This window comes from Pinus tabuliformis, chromosome 6 (genome assembly GCF_031772625.1).
Source record: "Pinus tabuliformis cultivar Carrire ecotype Pingquan chromosome 6, CPIR1, whole genome shotgun sequence".
In the NCBI taxonomy this organism is placed as follows: Eukaryota; Viridiplantae; Streptophyta; class Pinopsida; order Pinales; family Pinaceae; genus Pinus; species Pinus tabuliformis.
This window is the reverse complement of record NC_142292.1, coordinates 1,605,069,049-1,605,093,417: the sequence shown is the minus strand read 5'-3', so window position 1 is coordinate 1,605,093,417 and position 24,369 is coordinate 1,605,069,049.

The following is a 24,369-nucleotide window of genomic DNA, read 5'->3' as shown; positions in this document are numbered from 1 at the left end:
GTACACCCATGGTCACAGGATGTAGCCTCAGTGCAAATGATGAATCTGCAGAAGTACATCAACCAACCTATAGATCTATGATTGGAAGTTTACTTTATTTGACAGGTACCTGACCGGACATCATGCATGCAGTTGGAATAGTTGGAAGATTTCAGGCAAATCCGAAGGAAACTCATCTTCAGGCAATGAAGAGAATTTTCAAATATCTTCAAGGGACTCAAAATTATGGCTTATGGTATCCTAGAGATACAGATCTCACACTTCATGCTTATACAGATGCAGATTGGGCCGGAAGTGTGGATGACAGGAAAAGCACAAGTGGTGGTGCATTCTTTATGGGTTCCAGACTGGTATCTTGGTTCAGCAAGAAACAGAGTTCGATTGCCTTGTCTACAGCTGAAGCGGAATATGTTGTTGCTGCATCTTGTTGCACTCAACTCCTTTGGATGCTGCAGACTTTGCAGGATTTTCAAATCACTTGTACACCACCTATCCCCATCTTATGTGATAACACAAGTGCAATCAACATCTCAAAGAATCCTGTCATGCATTCAAAAACCAAGCACATACCAATCAAGTATCATTTTCTCCGGGAACAAGTGCTTGAACAGAAAGTAAAGTTGGAGTATGTTCCTTCTAAGGAACAAGTTGCTAATATTCTCACCAAACCATTGCCCAGGGAGACTTTTGAATACCTCAGGAAAAAGCTGGGGGTTGTTGATGCATCATCTTATTGTTGAAACTCTTCTGATTGATGGTTGTACGCATGGTTCATCTGGGGTGTATGTGCTGGGTGGCTGATTGGTTGAAGATTGATGGCACAGGTTCAGGGGGAGCATATAATGCATTGTTGGCATTATGGAGGATGTTCATAAGGAGATCATGGAAGTAGCTGCAATATGTCTCTATCTCTTTCTTGGTGGATTATGGTTCTTCGTTGCAGATCTGGTTCATATTCAGGGGGATCATGTTCTTGGGGGGAGCATAACCCTTTGCCCTTGATGTCAAAGGGGGAGAATGAAGCTGAAGTTTTGAGGTTGCCATCAAGTCCAAAGGGAGATTGTTGGCATTATGTTTCTAGTATGGCTATATGTTACAGATGTTGTACTTGATGGCAACACCCATGGCAAGGCTCTCAATATGTTGAAAATTAAGAAGTACGCAGGAGATCAGTTCAGAAAGTGTGTACCCGCAGGTACACCGTGAAGGGACCACGGCCTGATACGCAGGTCAGCCGTTCAGGAGGTGCGTACCGCCAGTGCACACATTTCAAGGCAAAGAAAAGCACACGTGGGGTTTCTTATGTTTAACCTTTGGTATTTAGCCAACGGTATTTGTGTTACTATGGTTTTGGCTCGTGGTATTGATCCATGATTTTAGGAGGAGCTTGCCTATATAAAGCAAAGGAGATCACTTGGCTAAGTATCTTTTGCAATTGAATATCTTAAGATCTGAAATATTGGGTTATGGTCTTAAAAGCTTGATCTATATGAAGTTGAAAGCGAATCTGTGAAGGGTGATCTCTCGAGCACATGACCAGATCTGGGCATCTGAGCATCTGTGCCACTCTAGTGGACTGCCTATTCGGCCCTAATCAGAAGTACGCAGGTGTTTAACAGGAGAGCTGCGTGGGTACGCAGAGCAGAAATAGAAGATCTGCGTGGGTACGCAGAGCCGAAACAGGAGATCTGCATGGGTACGCAGACAAAAAACAGGAGAACTGCGTGGGTACGCAGAGTAGAAACAAGAGAACTGCGTGGGTACGCAGAGCGACGAAGGTTCAGGTGCGTACGCACAGTAACTGTACGCGGCGCGATAGTATCTCTGGGCGCGTACCTGCAGCAATAGTACGCGGCGCAATAGTGTCTCTGGGTGCGTACCTGCAGTAACAGTAAGCAGCGCTGTTGAAGAAATAGTGCGTGGACACGTAGTGCAGCAGAAGGGTCTCTGCGGGTATACGCAGGGAAGCAGAAGGAGAAGTACGTACGCACGCAGACCAGAGAAAGGAAAAACTGCGTATCTATCTTAAGACATTTTGTTTGGCTATATTTTTCTGTTGATAAGGTGTTCTGGGTTTGGTTCTATTATTGATGATCTGGTTACTACAGTTGACTGGGTGATTTTCTTATACTTGATGATCATTTGATGCTTATGGATCCAGTTTGAAAGTTTATGAAAAGTGGTCCTTGTAAGAAAAGAAGTAGGGGGTTGTAGCTCCCTTCCAGGAGAGATTGGAAAACGAGAGAGAGTTGTAGCTCTCTGCAGGTTGTAGCCTACGTACTGGTAAAGGACTACACCAGTACAAAACCATTGTAAAAGGAGTTTCTAATTTGAAAGAAGATAGAGACATATTGCAGCAGGTGGTTTTCACCCACATTGGGTTTCCACCTTACATCTTGTGTTCTTTGGTGTGACTATCTGTTTTCTTTGTTCATGCTCATTGTTTTATGGTACTGACATGCAAAAATAATTCAAAGAACAAATAAGGAAGATTTATTAAAAGAATTTGATAATACTGATTCACCCCCCCTCTCAGTATTATTTCCAACACTAATGTATGTGCCTTACCTCAAGGAGGAGAAGGCCAAGATTCATAGATTCACTAGTGGATTACCGATTTCATTCAAATACATGATTGATTTCGATGAGCCTAGATCATTGTATGAGGCCATCTAAAAGCTAAAGCATTGCTATGAGCAATCGAAGAGAAAATATGAGACTAATCCGAACTAGAAAGGTCATGAAAAGAATAGAGGAAAATGGGACAAGAGCAAGACCTCCAGTTATAGGTGATAAAGAGAATGTAGAGCCATCTAAGAAGTTCAGTGCAGCTGAGAGAGGGCAGGGACTTCAATCTGAGGAGAAGAACAAGGATGAAGTGTGGAATCCTTTACAGTGTTGGACTTGTGGCAAGGATCATCGTAGGATAGATTGTCCACAACATCAGGATGGTAGACCATAGATCTACAGTGCTCAAGAGGAAAAAATAGTGGGAGATGTTGGGCAAAGAATTCCTAGGATTTATGTAGCACTGGATAACAAATGGGAATACCATCAAGCATCTATCATTGAGATGCACGGTAAGATTTATGATCAAGTTATTTTATTTTGATTGACCCTCGATATAATTATAGCTATGTTAATCCTGACCCATGGATAAGTGTGGGTTAGTGCAATTGGCTACAATTACAAAGAAGTGAGTTCATCATGGGGTGAGATCTTATTCATTTTATTTGCATGGTACGCCTACCTCAACACATTTGAATGTATTACCCTTGGTATCATACAATATGTTGTTGGGCATGGATTGGTTGTACCTTCATAGAACCAAGGTGGATTGTTATGACAAATCCATTGAGTGCTTAGACGACAATGGGAAACAAAGAGTTTTGCAGGATAAGAAGAAAGAAACATCAATTAGAATGGTGACAACTATGCAGGCCAAGCATAGTCGTAGGAAAGGGTGTGTGTTATTTACAGTGCACATTTCTAGTGACAAAGGTAAGGAAGTTGAGGATGCAGATGTTTTGAGCAGGTACCCAGTTCTATAAAAGTTGCAAGATGTATTTCCTACAGATATTTCGAATTTTCCACCTCATAGGGAAGTAGACTTTTATATTTATTTGGTGCTAGGGGAACCTTCAACATTAAAGGCACCCTACAAGATGATCATTCCAGAGTTGGTAGAGTTAAAGTTGTAGTTGAAGGAAATATTAGACAAGGGATACATTAGGCCAAATTTATCACCATGGGGTGCACTAGTATTATTTGTGAAGAAGGAGAATGGTACCCTCAGGCTATGCATTGAATACAGGTAGCTAAACAAAGTGACAATCAAGAAAAAGTATCCATTACCAATTATTGATGACTTGTTCGATCATCCAAATGGAGCAACAATGTTCTCAAAGATTGATCTGATATACAAATATCATCAGGTATGCATTAAATAAGAGGACATATATAAGACATTTTTCTAGACCAGGTATGGTAATTATGAGTTTTTCATAATTCCATTCGTTTTAACTAATGCTTCATCTACCTTCATGTGCTTGATGAATAGTGTGTTGTATATGTATTTGGACAATTTTTTTATTGTGTTCATTGATGACATATCGGTATATTCTAAAAATGAGGAAGAGCATGTTGAGCATTTAGCAGAAGCGTTGAGATTTTTGAGAGTGAATCAATTGTATACTAAGCTCATCAAGTGTAGCTTCTTTCATACTAAGGTACACTACTTGGGACATGTGGTTTCCAAGGATGGCATAGAAATTGACCCAGAAAAGGTAAGATCTATCATGGAGTGGGAAGCTCCCCTGAATGTGGATGAGGTGAGATATTTCATGAGGTTAGCAGGTTATTACAAGAGGTTCATCAAGAACTTTTCACATATTTATTATCCTATCACATCATTGCAGACGAAAGGTAAGAGGTTTGAATGGATAGAGGAGTGTGCACCAATTTTTGAGTAGCTCAAGTAGTTGTTGACACATGCACTAGTGTTAAAGATTGCAGATCCAGATAAAGAGTTTGTAGTAAGTAAAGATGCTTGCAAGAGAGGACTTGGTGGAGTCCTTATGTAGGATGGACAGATGGTATGATCTGAGTCACAGAATTTGAATGAGAATGATCAGAATTATCTGACACATGATCTTGAGTTGGAAACGATTATACATGTATTGAAGACGTGGAGGCACTATCTTATTGGTAGTAGGTTTGTATTGATGAGTGATCATAGTGGTTTGCGGTATCTATTTTTCCAACTAAATCTGAATGGAAGGCAAGCTTGGTGGTTTGACACGATCATTGAGTTTGACTTTGAGATCAGGTATATCAAAGGTAAAGAGAATAGGGTGGCATATTATCATAGCAGGCGAATAGAGGTAATTCACATAGCAGTGATGAGCTCCTATGGGATAGATTTACAGGGTAGGATCTTGTAGGCAAATCAATAGGATGACAGGTATATGAAGATTGTGCATAGGTTACAACAGAGTATAGGTACAATTACAGGTAGTGATACAGGGAGAGGTATAGGTGAAGGTGCACAATATGTAGAATCAAAGGTAAAGAGAACAGGGTGGCATATTCTCTTAGCAGGCGGATAGAGGTAAATCAAATAGCAATTATGAGCTCCTGCGGGATTGATTTACAGGGTAGGATCTTGCAGGAAAGTCAACAGGATGACAGGTATATGAAGATTGTGCATAGGTTACAACATAGTACAGGTACAATTACGGGTAGTGGTATAGGGACAGGTATAGGTGAAGGTGCATAGGATGTGGACTATCAACTTGAAAAATATGGGTTGGTTAGATTTAGGGATAGGATTTATGTGCTAGATAACAGTGAGTTAAATAAGGTGAGCTTGAGGGAGTTTTATGTGAAACCATATTCAGATCAGCCAAGTTATCAGAAGACAATGACAGTAGTGAAGAATTTCTATTAATGGCGAAATTTGAAGAGAGATGTAGTAGAGCTTGTGGCTAGGTTCTTGGATTGTGAGCAAGTAAAGGTTGAGCATAAGCATCCAGGTGGACTACTACAGCTAATTGCGATTCCATAGTGGAAATGGGAGGTCATTTCCATGGACTTTATCACAAGTTTTTAGAGGTCAATGAGACAACATGATTCAATCATGGTAGTGGTGGATAGGTTGACAAAGGTAGTGCACTTCATTCTAGTGAAGTCTACATTATCAGTGAGTAATGTCACACAGGTCTTCATTAGGGATGTGGTCAGATTACATGGATTTATGAAGAAGATTGTGTCATACATGGATCCAAAGTCCACTTCCAAGTTTTGGAAGGAATTATTTGCAGGTTTGGGAATAGAGTTGGACTTCAATACAACCTATCATCCACAGACAAATGGACAAACAAAGAGGATCAATAGGATATTAGAGGACATGTTGAGTTTTTATGTGATGTATGAGAAACAGAAGTGGGAAGATTACCTTCCACTGGTATAATTCGCTTACAACAATGGGTATTAGGAATCTTTGAGGATGAGTCTATTTGAGGCATTGTATGGGTGGAGTTGTAATACTCCCATAGCTGGAGTGATCTAGTTAACAGGGTGTTTATTGGAACAGACATGTTGCAAAACATGGTGCAGGAAGTGAAGGCAATCAAGAAGAATTTGAAAGTAGCATAGGATAAGCAGAATAACTATGCAGATAGAAATACGTTGTTCAAGAATTTCCAGGTTGGGGAACATGTGTACTTTCACATCAAACCAAAGAAGATCTCCTTGCAGATTAGATCATGTGCCAGGATGGCACCACAGTTTTGTGGACCTTTTAGGATTATTGATAGGATTGGGCCACTAGCCTATCAACTTGCACTACCTACGACAATAAAATTCCATGATGTTTTCCATGTGTCATTGCTTAAGAATTATGTTAAAGATTTTGATCATGAGATTGATTGTTTTGTTTTACAGGTGGACCCAGATGTAAAATTCCAATTGGAGCTTGAGTGTATATCATAGATAAATATGCTTATGCTTTAGAACTGAGCAATCAAGTGAGTTAAATTTCAATGGAAGCACTTTGGGCCTGATTAAGATAGATGGGAGATGACAGATCATACATGAGCTATGTATCCTTCCTTATTCATCGCTTGAGCAGATTTTTTGGTATATGTCTTTGGCATATGTTGTTGGTACATATTTTGGTGATGTTTGGTATATGTACATATGTATATCGATGTCAATACTACCATGAGCTATATTATAAAGCTCCAATAAGTGATATGGGTGTCATGTCATTATGATTTTATACTTATTATGTTGTCATGTTGGTTTGCTTCTCAGCATGATCATTGTAAATACTGTAACGAGATAAGTTATAAAGCTCCATGGGAAGTATGTTTTGCTTACAATGGACTTGTTGGTTGTAGGTGTTGTTGAACACCGAGGATGGTGTTCCCCTAAGGGGGAGGGTTCTGTAACAACCCTGGTGAAAATTCCATGTAATAAAAATTAATAAAGGAAAAATATTAACCACAGTTGATGGGACATGCATTCCAAGTTGAATGTTGGGCAAAAACATATAGTGATGGGGATCACTGGTGATTGATTGATGGGTAAGGAAATTGGAAAAGGAAATGACTAAAGCTTTTGAAAGGAAAAATGGCATTTTGGCACATTTATTTATGAAAATAATGGAAATTAGGAGAAAAGGAAGGTGAAAGGTCACATGTTTCATGTAAGGAGGAAAATGAAAGAAAATAATGGAAAATGAAGAAAATAAAGGCCTCATTAATAAAAATGATTTTGAGGATCAATTCACAAACTTTTTCCACTTTAGTTTTGAAGCTCTCTTTCATACTCCTAGACACTTAGATTTTTCTTAAGAAACTCTTGGAGGAATGTGGCACACTTTGAGTTTTGGAGCAAGAAGGAAAAGGAAGAGTAAGAAAGCACAAGAGGACATTAGAATCAAAAGCTACATCAGGTTTTTCTTGGAGGTATCGAGTTATATGTATGTTCTCCTCACTAGTTTTTGCATGCATGGCATATGCATGTGGTTTATTGGTACTGATCTGTCATTATCATGGAGGATTGCCTGGATTGATAATGGATTTACCTAACCTTTCCATTTCTTGTATATACATGGTGTTGTGCGTTCATTTCTTTGTTTTTCTGGTTGGTTCTCATTTATCCTTTAGCTTGGGTTGAGTTACTAGTTCCTAGAAGCCCTGGTTGGACAGATGCTCTGGAAGGCCTGTAACAACTTGGATTGAGTTACTAGTCTTGGGACCCTTGGTTGGAAAAATGCTCTAGAATCCCTTGGTGGGTTGAGTTACTAGTCCTGGAAGCCCAGGTTGGACAAAATATCTAGAATTCCAGAGTAAGTTGTGGGTCGAGTTATTAGTCTTGGAAGCCTTAGTTGGAACAAATGCTCTAGGGTTGAGTTACTAGTCTTGGAAGCCTTGGTTGGAAAAAACGCTCTAGAGCCTTGTAAGGCTTCGGTAAAGACCAATCTGGTGATGGTTTTGTGATGTTTGATCGTGAGGTGGAATCATTGTTCAACGGGTTGAGGTGGTTTGGCCTCTAGAGTTCTAGGATGGTTTTGGACTGATTTTTTTTATGAGATTCCACATTCATGCTTGGAATATGGCATGAGGGTGACTGGTTGAAGAGAGATTTGGCTCAGCCATGCCTATGATCAGGTGGTTCGTGGAAGTCCTGAACCTAGTTGTCCTTTGCATCATTAATATGAGTTTGTCTCTCCTTGTTATTTCATGAGTATTGTATTGGTTTATATTTAGATTATATTTTTGTTGTTTCTTTGGTATTTCTGTTGCTATTGTGCTTGTTATGCACGTGTATTATGACAATGGCTATGTATGTCTCTCATCATGTTTTTACTTGTAAATGAATGAACAGTGTACCTATGGCCTAATGGATGAAGTTGCAGCTAATATGTTGAGGCATCAATGCTTCTTAGTGATTCCCATATGAGTATGATACCCCTATGTTAAGATATTTTCTTTAAACTTGTAGATTACACATTTGTGACATGTTTGAAAAAAATTCTTGTCATGGCTAGTAGGGGTCCAATCAAGTCCTTATTTAAGTAATTGTATGTGTATCATCATTATATTATTATCTTTCAGTTATGAAGGTGTCATTGAGTTATGGGAAGTGACCTCGGCTCTGAGCCTGAAAAAATGGCTCAAATCCCACAGACATGGGCACAACCCTGGGTAGAAAAGTCCTTGGACACATGCATACCCATGTTGTGGGAGTGTCTGGAGACTCGTGGATGCATGCTTTTCCATATCAAGGGAGTGTTTGGGGGCTTAGTGGTCTAAAAACTTAGTGGGACCCAAGGGTTGGTTACTAGTGGTTGGTATGGTTCTTGGGAGTCTTGCTGATGTGGATGGTTTTTATGGTGTGTTTTTGTTTATTCCACTTCCTCAAGGTGACTTAGGATGTCCAATCATACCATAGTAACTTATCATCACATGTTTGCCATGTTTGGTCAGTTACTTGGGTAGATGTGTGAGGAGGGTGTTACATTTTCTGCCTCCTCTAACATCATGCCTTACTCACTATGTTTAAAAAAAATGTCATGCCTTAGGAATCAACTACTCAAATTATTTAGCTAAATAAATCAAAATTCAAAGTTTTAGGAGAACTTAAGGATGCCTCTCAACCTAAAGTTTTTCAAATTATTGATATTGTGATTACTGATATTCCTTAATCATATGGTCTTCTCCTAAGTAGAGATTGGTCAGAGAAACTAAAAGGTTATTTTGCAACTGATTTCTCTCACTTATGGGTTCCATTTAATGGTAAACCCAATCAAATAATACTAGATCAAGACAAACATATGAAAAATATTGTTACATATGTCGATGAAGACAATGAACTAGTCGTCTTTCCAAATAACATTCTAGAAAATTATTATGTACATCCTTATTTTGGAAATTTTCCTGTACAAACTTCCTTTCCCATCTACAACTATATGTTCATAAATAGGAAACTTTTCTCAAATAAATTCATCTGGATGTGTAAATTACGTAAATAGAATTGCAAATAATTAGATGTGGACTATGTATTTTGGCGAGTCAAAAGTGATGGTGATGGTGAGGGATGTATTTTGGTGAATCCAAATGGATAAAAAATACCGCTAACTTGTAGACTTGAGTTCCAATGTATTAATAACTTTTTTAATATGAAGCACTCATTCAAGGAATAAGGAAGGCGACAAGATTGAATGTCAAGTTCCTTAAATTATTTAGTGATTTGGAGATCATTATTAAATAGGTTAGGAACATTATCCATTGTGTTTCAAATCACCTTAGACATTATCAATTTCTTGTTAGATATTTGATTTCAAACTTTTTAGCATTCAATATCAGTCCAATTCCAAAATTTCAAAATGCAAGTGGTGACCTCTTAGCCAACATTGCTTCTATACTGATCCACCTGAATATATTAATCCATATAATTTTTCTATTGATTTAATAATTAGACCCTTGGTTCCTAACAATATTTCCAATTGGAGAGTCATTAATGATGATGATGAAATCATTAATTTTCTCACATAAGAGGGAATGTATGATGATCAAATCGTCGATGAAATATCCCCCAATCAGGAGTTAAATAAGTCATCTAATAAAAGAAAATTAGAAAATAGTATTCCTAGGCCTATGATCAAACTAGAATATTTTTACCATCTTAGAGATATATTCAAAAGACCAAAAAATAGTAAAATGAATAACTCAATTATGAAGTTTGAAATCACAAACCTAGGTACTGAATAAAATCCTCAAAATGTGAATTTAGGCCTAGGCTACTCTTTCAATGAGTGAAACATGTTTATCAAACATTTGAAGTAGTACAAAGATATTTTTGCTTGGTATTATGATGATATGAAAACACATGATACATAAATTATCCAACACACCGTACCAATGCTCCCTAATGTCAAACTAGTTCAACAAAAATTGAGAAAAATGCATTAAAACCTAGAGTTACAGATTAAATTCGAACTAAATAAACTCTTAAAATAAAAAATAATCTTTCCAATATGACATTCAAAGTGGGTTTCTATCCTTGTACCTATCAGGAAAAAGAATGGAGAGATTTGAATCTACATATATTTTTGTAATCTTAATAGGGATCCATAAAATCACAATTTTCCCCTACCTTCTGTGGAATAGATTTTACAATCAGTAGTAGGTTCTGAAATGATGTCTTTTCTATATGGGTTTTTAAGGTACAACCAAATTATGGTTAATCCAAATGAGAAACTCAAAACCACTTTCAGGACTAAATGGGGAACATTTTCATATCAAAAAATGTCATTTGGTCTCATTAATGTTGGAGCAACATTTCAAAGGGAAATGGATATTGCATTTATCATGGTCTTATTAACAAATATTTGGTTGTTTTCCTAGATGTCATTACCATTTATTCTAAAAAATGTTTTAATCACAGTTATCATCTTAAGCAAATATTTGACACATGCAGAAAATATGGGATACTTTTAAATCCCAAGAAATATTTCTTCTCATTAGATGAAGGAAATTTATTGGGATTCCTTATGTCAAAAGATGGTATTTTTATTGAACCATCAAGAAAAATATATCATTGGCATTTCTTTACCATGTAACAAGAAATTAATGTAGTATTTCTTGGGACAAATTAACTTTGTTAGAAAATTTGTCCCAAACTTTGTGTAGATCTTTTCCATTACAAAATATGATAAAAAAGGATGTCACATTTAAGTGGAATGATTTAGAAAAGGAATCTTTTACATCTATTAAACAAGCCATCATTCAAGCTCTTGCTTTATTATATCCTAACTTCAATAAATAATTTGTCCTTTATAGTTTTGCTTCTAACCATGCTTATGAACAGTATTAACCCAAATGAATGATCAAGGAGCATAAGTTCCTATTTCTTTCAACAATTCAATTTTTCAAGGAGTTGAGCTTAACTATTCAGATGTTGAAAAAAATCCTTTGTTGTTTTTGAATTAGTAAAACACTTTAGATCATTCTTATTGGAGTATGATACCAAAATAGTTGTCTCATACTCTACTGTAAGACACTTACTTGTTCAAAAGGATCTTGGTGAAAGGAGGGAAAATTGGATAAAAAAACTCCAGGGGTATGATATGGAGATTAAACCTTCTGAAATTGTACATGGTCAAGGTATTTGTAAATTGGTTACTTAATATAATGATTTTGAGTATGATAGAATTCTTCCAGAGCAAGAATCTAAGTTTACATCCCAGCTATGTACTATTTGAAATTATTCAAGTTCAATTTATGCAAACTTAACATATTACTTGTCAAATGGAACTACTACCACTCATCTAGATTTAAAGAAACTTTGTTCCTTAAGGTTGAAGGTAAACCAGTATCAATTGATCGATGGAGTACTTTTTCAAAAAAAATATGATTTTTTTTGCTCAGATTTTTAGAAAACTCCGAAGCTAACAAAGCATTATATGACTTACATGATGTCCTACAAGTTGACATTTTTTTGGTGACACTACGCTAGCTTAGATCCATCTAACACTAGATCTATCATACATCGAGAGGGGTCAAATCCCTCAAGGTGAAAACCTTCTTTTTGGAGTGTAGAATTTGAGGAAAGTTTTTTACCTCAAGGCATTTGATCCCTCTCGGCACATGATAGATCCAATGTTAGATGGATCTAAGTTGGTTCCAGTTGAGGGAAACAATGTCACATTTTTGCATTATCATATTATATATATGTTTGAGATTAACTTCAAAAATCACATTCCATTTTCCTTTCTTGGCATGACCATATCATTCTATTCTTTAATTTACCATGGGTTACTTACCTTGAATTGTTTGTACATATTTGTTTGGATGCTTAGAGTGATTTATGCATTTATGTGTTTGGATTTGGATGATAATGTTTTTGAATGTTACAATTTTTGTGTTATATTTTTATATGTGCATGTAATTGTCTATTAGTAATTATTTGGTGATAAAGGGAGATAATATTGTCAATAGTTTGTATAAGGATTGATACTACACATTTATTTCATTTAATTTTAGGTATCACAACTTCTAACAACTAAATAATTCTCAGTGGTGTCCTTCCAGGTATTACTAAATATATCTTGAAGATTAGTTTTAATAATTTATTGTGTCAATATTACTCTCGAAATAAATTTTTTTCTTTGCTAATATTTGAAATAATATATTTCCTTTAAGAATATTTTGATGATTTTTATCCATGGTCTATTCAGCAAAGTCAAGAAATAATGTATTTTTAATTTTTTTAATGAGTGGCTAGAATTATAAAATATTTACATTATTTGTTTCTCCAAATAATTATCATAGCTCCTCCAAGAATATTTTGATTTGTTTTGAAAGTTTATAAATATATCATTTCCTCTTATAAATATTATTATATGCAATTATCTATTAAAAATTTTGAATATATTTTGAATATATGTAATTGTCTATTAGTAATTAGTTAGTTATGTAGAAGGAAGATGATCTTCTCGAGGATTAATTTTCATAATTAATTTTCACTTTGCAAGAGGATTGATTTTTCACATCTTTTTCATTTTAATTCAAGGTATCGCAATTTTTGACAACCAATTAGTTCTTAATAGTGTCCTTTTAGGTATTACTATATATCGTGAAATTATTTTTTCTTAATAATCTACAATGTCAAGATTAACAACATCTAATGCAACTACACTAAAATCAATGCATCTAATCCAAGAAATCAAATGAGATTAGAAATAAACATCTACACTAAAATCAATGCATCTAGTGAAAGCAATCAAATAGGATTATAAATCCAAATATACACTGAAATAAATGCATCTACTGCAAGCAATCAGAAAGTATTAGAAATCAACATCCACACTAAAATCAATGCATCTAGAGAAAATAATCAAATAGGATTAGAAATCAACATCTACATTGAAATCAATGCATCTACTTCAAACAATTGAATATAATTATAAGAAAACATCATCTACACTAAAATCAATGCATCTAGTGCAAGAAATATTCTTCCCTTTCTATTCTCTCCATCTAATCTTGAAAAATGTTTTTAATAATTGTAGTCTCAATATTAACAACATCTAATCCATATAATGCGAGCAATAAAGTAGGATTAGGAAACAACATCTACATTGAAATTAATTTGTCTAATACCAGCAATCAAATAAGATTGGAAATCAACATCTACACTAAATCAATGCATCTAGTCCAAGCAATCAAATAAGATTACGCTAAAATTAATGCATCTTGTGAAAGAAAAATTCGTCCCTCTCTTCCCCCACATATATCTATATCTCCCTTCATATCTACTTCTTTGTCTCTCTATCTCACCCGCCCAAACACAAATGCTTGCTCTCTCCATATATATCTATATCTTCCTCCCTCCATCCCTCCCTATCTCAATCTCTCTCTTCTTCCCTCTTTTCACCTCCCATCTATGTCTCTATCTCCCTCTGTCTCTCCTTTGTATCTCTTTATCATCCGCAAAGAATACACACTCTTTCTTCATATATATCTATTTCTCCCTCCCTCTTACTCTCCCTCTCTCTCCCCCCATTCTATTTGTCTTTCCCCCTACTATGCTTTGTCCCTTTGTCTCTCTACCTTATCACTCCCTCTCTCACTCTCTCTCTCCCCCCCAATCTCTCTTCGCCCTCCAACTCTGTCACTATCTCCCTCCCTCTCTCCTCCCTCCTCTCCCCCCTTCCTTCCATATATCCTTTGTCTCTTTATCTCACCCCAAAACATACTCTCTCTCTCTCTCTCCATATTTCCCTTCTCGCTCCTCCTCTCTCTCTCTCCACTTTTCTCTCTTAATGTCTTTCTTCTTCACTCCCTATCCCCCCCTCCAACTCCATCTCTCTATCCATCCCTATTTCATCCTCTCTCTGAAGTCCTCCCTTTGGTCCTTTGCCTCTCTCCCTTTCTCTCCCACCTCCCTCTCTCTCCCCACATCTCTCTTCCCCATATCTCTCTCTCTCTCTAACATTGTCACTCTCTCCCCTCTCTCTCTTCCTCTCAATCTACCCTCCAACATTATAACTATCTGCCCCATCCATCTTTGTGTCTTCCCACCACTCTCTCTTACCCTTCTCTCCATCTCTCTCCTCTCTTTCTCTCTCTGTCCATTCCTCCTCTTCCCTCTCCTTCAATGTATATCCTCCTCTCCCTCGTCACTCCCCCTATCTCTCCACCCATATCACTCTATGTCTTTGTTTTTCCCTCCATATATATCTAGAGTTAATATATATCATGATATATTAATATATATTATAATATAACAAATCCTCTCCCTTGTCACTCTCATTGTCTCTCCACCCATATCATTCTGTCTCTATTTTCCCTCCATATATATAGAGTCAATATATCTCATGATATATTAATATATATTATAATATAACAAATTTAATATTATATTAAATTTAATATTGCATTAATGCAAATTTATTAAATTTAATTATACAAATATTATAATATATTAATATTGGGTCTTGAAAATGTCATTCATTTCCATTACACTTTCACTATTATGTCCATTATATCACCTCCATTTCAGCTCAATTTCACTACTATGTCACTACATTCATCCCACTTTCATTATCATTGGGCCACATTTATGTTTTTCCAACCTTTATTAATTCTTAGCCTTTTTAAGTGAATTTGTGGTTAAAAATTAGAAAATAATGTGCATATGCTTATACCTAACAATTGGGTTGAGATTGTTGACATGTGTAGGTCAAAAGGAGACTTCTAGAAGACCCTTATGTGGCACTCTAAGGCCAAATTCGAATTTGAGTGGAAAGAATCATGGGTTCATGAGGATATGTGTCACATCTCCTAATTGTATTGAAACTCTAAGAAGACATGTGTATTATCAGTTCCTATTTTGATTAGGACTCTAGAGGTAGAGGGAGAGATTCATGGACTCTCATTAATGAGATGGCTTCTCATCTTTTTGTATAAATAGGAGATTTTTCTCCTTCATTTGTTAGCTTAGAGTTTAGAGCTTAGCTTGTGAGTCTTAGCTTAGCTTGGAGTTTGTAGTTCTTCCTTGATGGCTTTTGAAAGCTTTGGAGAGCCTTGTTGTACTTTGTAATTTTGAAGAATTTGAATAAAGCTTTGATGTTCTCAACATGGAAGGAGATGTGAAGTAGATGTCATGGAGCATATTAGAATGTAAGGTAGAGTAGATTTCATTTTGTAATTTTGCTTTGATTTCATTATGTCATTTGATTGCTTTCAAGTTTGATAGATTAGATTTTTCATTCATGCAATTTTAATTTATGTAAGTGTGTTCAACCGGTTGATTGTAGAATAGTTTTTCTTTACATACTTTTGCATCAAAAAGTGACATGATATTTGCCTCTCTGCTAACTTTGTTTTTTTTAGCTTTTCAATTTCAGTTATGCTTTGATTTCATTCTTATTCATTTGCTTTGTTAGTTATTTTAGATATCAAATTCCTCATATCATTGACGTTATCTCCTAAAGCCATAGCTTAGACTACCTGGCGAGCTATTGGACTATGAATGATGTGATTTGATTTTAGCTTTATTTTTATGCAATTAGATATCAAATTCCTTGTATCATTGACATAATATCCTAAAGCCATAGCTTAGACAACCTGGCGAGCTATCAGACTATGAATGATGTGATTTGATTTTAGCTTTATTTTTCTGCAGTTAGATATCAAATTCCTCATATCATTGACGTTATCTCCTAGAGCCATAGCTTAGACTACCTGGCGAGCTATCGGACTATGAATGATGTGATTTGATTTTACTTTTATTAGTTTGTAGTTTTTGATTTGTTGAGTGCAATAGCTAAACTTTTATTTATGTATTTAGATAAACAACAGAGATAGTGATTTCATGATCAGTAGTTCATCATTTGTTTTATTTGAATAGCAGCACATTTCCATTCTTGTTTAAGTACTAATTTCATCAATAACATGTTTTGAGATCTTTTGAAGTGCTAAGTTTTGGAAGTTACCATTAGGGACATAAACATTGTCTTGAAATCTACATCCATACATGACCTTTAAAAGTATTCTTAAGACCTTAGAATAGGATTTCCATTTGCATTAGACACTTTAGGATATCAACAAGAACAAAAACCCAAAGCAAAATAAAATCTATCAAACAACGAAGTAATAAAAAGGTTAACTAAGCACATATGGTGCACCACACTTCATCAGTTTACGATACCCGGATTGATAATTTATGTAGAGCAATTTAAGACGTTAAATTGACTAGACATTTTCGGCGCCATTGTTGGGGAAGTGTAATTAGGAGACCTTATTTCTTACATCTAAAAAAAAAAATTAATAATTCTTGAGTATGCTCTCCTCCTGCACTTTGTGTGATCTGGAGGATCAGAAAAAGGATTGTTATGTAAAAAAAACTTAATAATTCTTGAGTATGCTCTCCTCCTGCACTTTGTGTGATCTAGAGGATCAAAAAAAGAATTGTTATGTTCAAAAAAAAAGGAGACAAAATAAACTTCATCATTTCAATTGATTCAAAAAAAAAAGTTGATGAAACCCAACTGCTTTGATAGGATCAACTGTCCAAGATTGACTGGTTATGGTTTGTAGTGGTCCTCAAAACACTGTATCCTGTTTTAATAAGATTTTGCAACTTAGTTGCGGAATGTGTCCTGATTCCGTAGCTAATTGTGAATTCTGCAACTAATTTCAAGGTTTAATAGGTTACAGGCATCCAATGAAGAAACCGACCACATGGGAATCTCTAGAATTCTCCCAACATGAATCCTATCCTAGTCACCCAACCTAGATTGATAAAAAATCAGTTTAAGACCTCAGTCAAAGTCCTGTTTTTAGCACATTTACCTTGAAGTCTTTGCTGCCTGAAATTGAAAATCATTAATCATTCTTATAAAATTTCACAATTACAGAGAAAAAAAGGAAAACAATCTATGGCTATCTTGAATCCTAGCTTTCACTATGGCCTCAATAGGAAAATATGCATTCCTGTTTGAAGCCTTGGCCCTGAAACAAACCTGCAAAATAAAAAACAAAAAATAAAATAAAAAAATGCACTGTATATGCGAAAAAACCAAGGGTTCGAATGTTAAACGATTAGGTAACAACGAAGAAGTGAATGCAAATTTGTAGATCCATGTTAACTCCATTAAGGGGCCTCGGCATTGTCCCAACCTGAAAATGAATCAATGAGCTCAATACAATTATTGATGCCACTTAGATTTCTACCACCTACAAAACCTGCAATGTAAACAATCTAAGTTGCAAGCTCCAACAAAATTATTAAATCGTTGTTTTAAAATGCCAAGGTACCAATATGAATTAAAAACAACCACTGCAGCAATTGTTTAGCAACCTGTGGGTTGGGCGTCATCATTTGACATTTCCTCTCTGGTTTCTTTGTTAATAAACTAGTAGAGAAAAGAGTTGTTCCCGTATCAGGTAATCTTAAATATTGAATAAACATGAGGATAATGGATCGACGATTCTCACTGCAGATCGATGATTGGCTCATTCTTCTGTCTTCAGATAACAAACCTGTGACTAATTTCTTCTAGAGAGCCACGAGAGATGGTTAGTTGCCCCAATTCTTCAGCCCTATCATTGCGCCTGTGTAATACACCTTACAGACAAAAAAAATGCGTAATAGCTGAAAAATGTCAAACTTCAAATGCACGATTTGGCCAAATGGAGACGAATTTGAGAAAAATAAAACATGGGTTTTTTCGGCAGCAAGGTCAATTAGATAACTTAGAAACCATTTTAAGAAATTCGTGGCAGTTTGGGAGAATTTCTCGGTTCTTTGAAGCCCATTTTTGCAGGCCGCGAGGAAAAAACGGGATTTGAATTAATTAACTGACAGTTGATTTTCGGCTGCTTCTGATTTGAAATCAATGGCGTGCTGATAATTAACCGTTTGCTGATTATACATCTCCCGCCTTTTGCCACCCGTCTAACACCTGCTCTGCCACTTCCCGATTAATAACAATTCTAATTGGATACGGCTCTTTGCTGATAGACGTAACACCTGTTAACAACAGTTCTAATTGGATACGGCTCTTTGCTAATAGACGTAACACCTGTTAACAACAATCTTAATTGGATACGCAACCAACTAATAGACGTGGCATGGAGCTTCTTTGCATTCGATGCAGAGGCCATTCGAAAACTCACTCACATTCTGTTCATGTATATTTCCTGTGAGTCAAACCCAAAATTACCTCTAATTACATTGGTTGCCTGGAACTACCAGAGAGGAAGAAGGAGCATCAAAGTGGAATAAATCCCAATTAGGTAGTTGTGTTGATTTTTTTTAGAATTATCACCTAGATATTCCTGGGAGTTGTCTTAAAACATGAGTTATGGCTCAGTATATGCATACGTGGATTCAAAACAGCGTATCGTTGCAGCATGAAGCTGCACAAATAGTCAAATCTGTGCTCAGGCAAAACATCTATGTTATTATCAAGCATTACCTTAGTATCCTTGATTATTTATTGAACTTTATCTGCTGTTTGTATGAGAAGCTCGGGGCTTATTGTGTAGTAACACTGGCAGTTTCAGTTAGAGAAGGGATCAATATCATTTTAGTTGGTTTTGTTTCAACTGAAAATTTCTGTTTTAAAGATGAATCACTCACTTTTAAGGTTGCAGAAACTCCACAAGAAAGTGCAAAAGAGATAAAAAGCTATGCACGACACAAGTATCCAAAATATGTGTAAAACTAATGGTTGGTTGTCTTTTAGCTGCGGAATGCAGCCTGATTCCACAACTAACTAGCAATTCCGCGGCCATTTTATTACTTCTGTAGGTTACAAGTGTCGAGAGACAAAACGAGCCACATGGGTAGCTGGGAAAATGTCAGTACATGGATGGTGTCCTATTCATTTAATCCAATTCGATGAAAAATACCTCGTTCAAAGGGAAGTCAAGTTGTGTGTTATCACTAAGTCGCCGCATGTCAAGAAAAAAATAATAATTTTGAATCAATGAAATGAATAAGTTATTTGCTCACTTTTCTGAAGGTATTGATTAATTTTGGACTGATGATGAAAGATAAATGGCTAACTTTTTATTCAATATTTTTAGCTACAGAAACCGTCGACATTCCATAGCTAAAGTCCAATTCCGCAGTTATTCTCCAATTCTGCAGCTGAAAAACCTCATTGTTCAAATCAGCCTAACTTTCTCATACAAAATCAGATTTTGATGATTCAAGTATCGTTGGAAAGATCTCAACAGGATATACACAATGAAAAATCCATCATTAGAGTTTGAAATGGCAAATAATGAAATAAATTGCTGAAAATAAGCAACATTCAACTTGGGGCACCAATTCCAAAGCAAGTATAAATTCTTTTGATTTTTTATTTAAGAACTTGTTTCATTAATACAAATTCTTAGTTTTGTGTGTAAATATCATAACTAGAGAGATTGATCACCTCTCTCCTTTGATAATCTTACATTCCATTGCAGAAGAAGTATTAGTGTTTTTTGTAGGTCCCAGGAGGAAGGACAAATGACTACAAGAGAATGGTGTCTCTCTAAGAGACCAATTTGTTTCATAAGAGGATGATCAGCAACAAAGAGGAAATATGCTGATACAAAATCAGATCCAAACACTTGAAAAACTTTCAGATACTATTGTCTCCATCACATCCATACTTCATAGTAAACCATTCACCTCATTTCACTCCATATTTTCCATTTACATTCACATACACTTTCCATCTCTTTTTATCTATTCATAACACACAAATAAGAGCAAGAGGCTCATTCACATGCTTATTGCCCATTGCCATTTCTACTCTCCATTGCCATCTTCCATTTTCATTTTCATTTCACAAATAAGCTCTGCTTCAATGCAAATTATTGAGTCCATAGTCCTTTGAGTCTAAGTTCTTTGTAAAAACACCTTGAGGCTTGCATGCCTTAATGGAAAGTTCTCATGCTGACAAACAATGGGAATACATTAATGTCCCTTATTCATCAGATCTTTTAGGTGACTTGACATCGGCAAAATCATTCGTACCTAGCAAGATGTGTTTGGGCATCCTGACTCTCATTGTCATCAATGGTGAGAGTTTTTGTGTTGACTAGTGGCGTCCATTAATGGCCACTAAGTCAACAATTTCCTACTATGTTCGACATCAGAACATCTTTTCACATAGTAGGAATTGTGCCAATGAGTTTTGAAGACATGAAGACTATTATTTTCAGCATTTTGGAACAGATTCAGTAAGTTTTAGTAGAAGCAATAAAAATTCATCTTATCTCTTTATCCTTGACTCTTCTTGTTCAGCCACTTGAAAAAGAATATGATCAAAATTTTGTATCCACCACACATACAACTCATCCATTCCAAAAGGTAAGTTAAGGTACGTCATTTTCTAACTTTTGACCATAGAATTCCATAAAAAGCTAGAATGATAATTGTTGGAAAAACCTTTCTCTCCCTCATTTCATAAAATTGTCAATACCATCAGTTGGCGGGGTGGAATACATTCATCTTCATATCTTGCCATGTCTATATCATACTCAGGAGCCCACATACTTCTAACATATATTAACTATTACATTGTTATTATGAGCATATAATGGCTTTTCAAAAAAATGCTTAAAGGATAAATTGGATACAAACAAAATCATGGTTGTCACACAAGAACCAACCATCCTACATCCAATAAAGATATACTTTGAAAAAATAATCAAAATATCATTATGCAAAGTTCAAAGATAAAAATAGAATGCAACAAAAAAAAAATGGTTGTAACACAAGAGCCAACCATGTTGCAATTCAAGTAAAACACTTTGCAGAAATATGAAGTTATCAAATGATATCATGCAAAGTTAACCCAAAGCTCAAGGATCAAAAGAGTTAATGTAATATATATTGCATGAGGACATGCAATAACTTTAGTTGGGGGGTATGTTGGGTCTTGAAAATGTCATTCATTTCCATTACACTTTCACTATTATGTCCATTATATCACATCCATTTCACCTCCATTTCACTACTATGTCACTACATTCATCCCACTTTCATTATCATTGGGCCACATTTATGTTTTTCCAAACTTTATTAATTCTTAGCCTTTTTAAGTGAATTTGTAGTTAAAAATTAGAAAATAATGTGCATATGCTTATACCTAACAAGTGGGTTGATATTGTTGACGTGTAGGTCAAAAGGAGACTTCTAGAAGGCCCTTATGTGGCACTCTGAGGCCAAATTCGAATTTGAGTGGAAAGAATCATGGGATATGTGTCACATCTCCTAATTATATTGAGACTCTAAGAAGACATGTGTCTTATCAGTTCCTATTTTGATTAGGACTCTAGAGGTAGAGGGAGAGATTCATGGACTCTCATTAATGAGATGGATTCTCATCTTTTTGTATAAATAGGAGATCTTTCTCCTTCATTTGTTAGCTTAGAGTTTAGAGCTTAGCTTGTGAGTCTTAGCTTAGCTTGGAGTTTGTAGTTCTTCCTTGATGGCTTTTGAAAGCTTTGGAGAGCCTTGTTGTACTTTGTAATTTTGAAGAATTTGAATAAAGTTTTGATGTTCTCAACATGGAAGGAGATGTGAAGTAGATGTCATGGAGCATATTAGAATGTAAAGTAGAGTAGATTTCATTTTGTAATTTTGCTTTGATTTCATTATGTCATTTGATTGCTTTCAAGTTTGATAGATTAGATTTTCCATTCATGCAATTTTAATTTATGTAAGTGTGTTCAACCGGTTGATTGTAGATTAGTTTTTCTTTACATGTTTTTGCATCAAATAGTGACATGAGATTTGCCTCTCTACTGACTTTGTTTTGTTTTAGCTTTTCAATTTCAGTTATGCTTTGATTTCATTCTTATTCATTTGCTTTGTTAGTTAGTTTAGATATCAAATTCCTCATATTATTGACATTATCTCCTAAAGCCATAGCTTAGACTACATGGCGAGCTATCGGACTATGAATGATGTGATTTGATTTTAGCTTTATTTTTATGCAATTAGATATCAAATTCCTCATATCATTGACGTTATCTCCTAAAGCCATAGCTTAGACTACCTGGCGAGCTATCGAACTATGAGTGATGTGATTTGATTTTAGCTTTATTTTTCTGCAATTAGATATCAAATTCCTCATATCATTGACGTTATATCCTAAAGCCATAGCTTAGACTACCTGGTGAGCTATTGGACTATGAATGATGTGATTTGATTTTAGCTTTATTTTTCTGCAATTAGATATCAAATTCCTCATATCATTGATGTTATCTCCTAGAGCCATAGCTTAGCCTACCTAGCGAGCTATTGGACTATGAATGATGTGATTTGATTTTACTTTTATTAGTTTGTAATTTTTGATTTGTTAAGTGCAATAGCTTAACTTTTATTTCTGTATTTAGATAAACAGCAGAGATAGTGATTTCATGATCAGTAGTTTATCATTTGTTTGATTTGAATAGCAGCACATTTCCATTTTTCTTTAAGTACTAATTTCATCAACAACATGTTTTGAGATCTTTTGAAGTGCTAAGTTTTGGAAGTTACCATTAGGGACATAAACCTTGTCTTGAAATCTACATCCATACTTGACCTTTAACAGTATTCTTAAGACCTTAGAATAGGATTTCCATTTGCATTAGACACTTTAGGAGATCAACAAGAACAAAACCCCAAAACAAAATAAAAGCTATAAAACAACGAAGTAAGAAAAAGGTTAACTAAGCACATATGGTGCACCACACTTCATCAGTGTACGATACCTAGATTGATAATTTATGTAAAGCAATTTAAGACGTTAAATTGACTAGACAATTAATATTAAATATAATATTAATATTATATTATCAATATTAGATTTAACATTAAAAAAATTTATAATAAAACTACATCAAATTAATATTTTCAAATATACAACATTGATGTGGAAATATTTCCCCGGATGCGGGTGGCATTAAGACATACAATGGCGAGCCACATGCCGGGCATGGGCTGCCACGTGATAGCGCATGGGCTTTTAATGCTGCAAGCCGCTGAAACTTCACAACTGAAGCGGCTTCTGGGCATCCTTAATGGAGCCGATGGAGGGAATGGCTAACCTGCGAGGGGCATTCAATGAAGGTCATTTCGTTGGTAATGTTACGCAGTTTAAGTATGCAGATGGCTTGGGGAAGGGAGCTCATCGTGGTGAGAGGAATTTTCAGAGTGTTGAGCGTCTATGTTGTGAGCTGGTGGTGGAGAGTTGGGCCGAGGTTCGTTTCACACCTGCGTTCTCTGGGCTGTGTATACGCCTATTTAAGCTTTGCTCTCTCCCGAATTGGGGATTGCACGTTGTGGGGAGGGCTCAGATCTAGTGCCGGACCTCGTCTGCTGGGGAATGGAATAAGGGGCTGGTGGCTATCATGGTGCGTGAAAGGATGCCTTGTCGCAGAGGACCCGGGCGCGGAGAATCCTCTCGTCCCCCAACTGCGGACGTTCATCATCATTGTTGTTGTTGTTACTGTTACAGGAGAATGGGAGCCACACTTATCCCGGCCTGTCAAGTCATGGAAGTGGGCAGCTCTAGTGGAGGGGAGCCCAAGCTACCTGCATTTGGTTCAGTTATCTTCACACTGGGTAGCTCTGGGGATAATCCAGGCATTAATGCACATATCTCTGTGCTTTTTACCCAAATTCAAGAGGAGAACGCAGAAGAATCATCTCTGGTCCTGGCTGAAGATAATACTGCGCGCGATAAGGGGAAGCTCCCATTGGGAGAGCTGACAACTGAAGCGGAAGGCTCAGCAAGTGGTCGAGGGAAGCTCCCAATGGAGGAACCGGCGAGTGAGGAGGGCAATTCAGGGACAGAGC